This window comes from Branchiostoma belcheri, unplaced genomic scaffold, assembly GCF_001625305.1.
Source record: "Branchiostoma belcheri isolate BF01 breed outbred unplaced genomic scaffold, Haploidv18h27 scaffold206, whole genome shotgun sequence".
Classification (NCBI taxonomy): domain Eukaryota; kingdom Metazoa; phylum Chordata; class Leptocardii; order Amphioxiformes; family Branchiostomatidae; genus Branchiostoma; species Branchiostoma belcheri.
Window position 1 is genome coordinate 117,011 of NW_017803558.1, and position 721 is coordinate 117,731.

The 721-nt window shown below is 38.4% G+C and overlaps 1 protein-coding gene across 1 annotated transcript in view; it reads left to right on the forward strand.

Annotated features, from left to right (window-relative positions):
- LOC109469519 (ack-related non-receptor tyrosine kinase-like) overlaps window positions 1-721 on the forward strand; it is a 69,638-nt gene that overhangs the window by 31,160 nt on the left and 37,757 nt on the right. The window lies entirely within an intron of this gene.

Genomic DNA, 721 nt, shown 5'->3' on the forward strand with positions numbered 1-721 from the left:
AAGGTTAGATCACAGGAAAAAGTACAGTAAAAACAAGGTTAGACCACAGTTAAGAAATGTTCATTAGAGCCAAGGTTAGATCACAAGGAATTTACAAGAGACAAGGTTAGATCACAGTCAAGAAATTTACAACGGAGACAAGGTTAGAACACAAGAAAAGTATAATAGATATCAAGGTTAGATCACAAGAAACATACACTGTAGAGACAAGGTTAGATCACAAGAAATGTTCATTAGAGACAAGGTTAGATCACAAGAAAAGTACAGTAGAGGCAAGGTTAGATCAAGAAAAGTTCAGTGCAAAGTCACACCAGAACAGACCAGGTTCCTTTCAAGCTGCAGATAGTTAGAAGCGTGTGACTTGTCAAGTTTTTATGGGTTCACCACACCACGAAGTGGTGGTGAACCCATATTGCTTTTTCTGATGTTTCTTCTCCTTCTCCTTCTCCTTCTTCTTCTCCTGCCATTTTTTAAATGGATTCAGCTTCTTCATTTTAGGGCCTAAGGTCCTGAAATTTGGTATGGAGGTACAGTGGGCAAATACCCCTAGGCGTTTTTTAAATTTTTGTGATACAGGCTTTTAGAATGGTTTTATTTGAGTTTTTTGGCTGTGTTATATCAAATGTATTACTGTGTTAGTGTGCCGTGTTTACCATGAGTCATCACAATGGAATGCAGGGCATCAACCAATAGGCATGCAGCTTTCCTCTATACTTCTTGC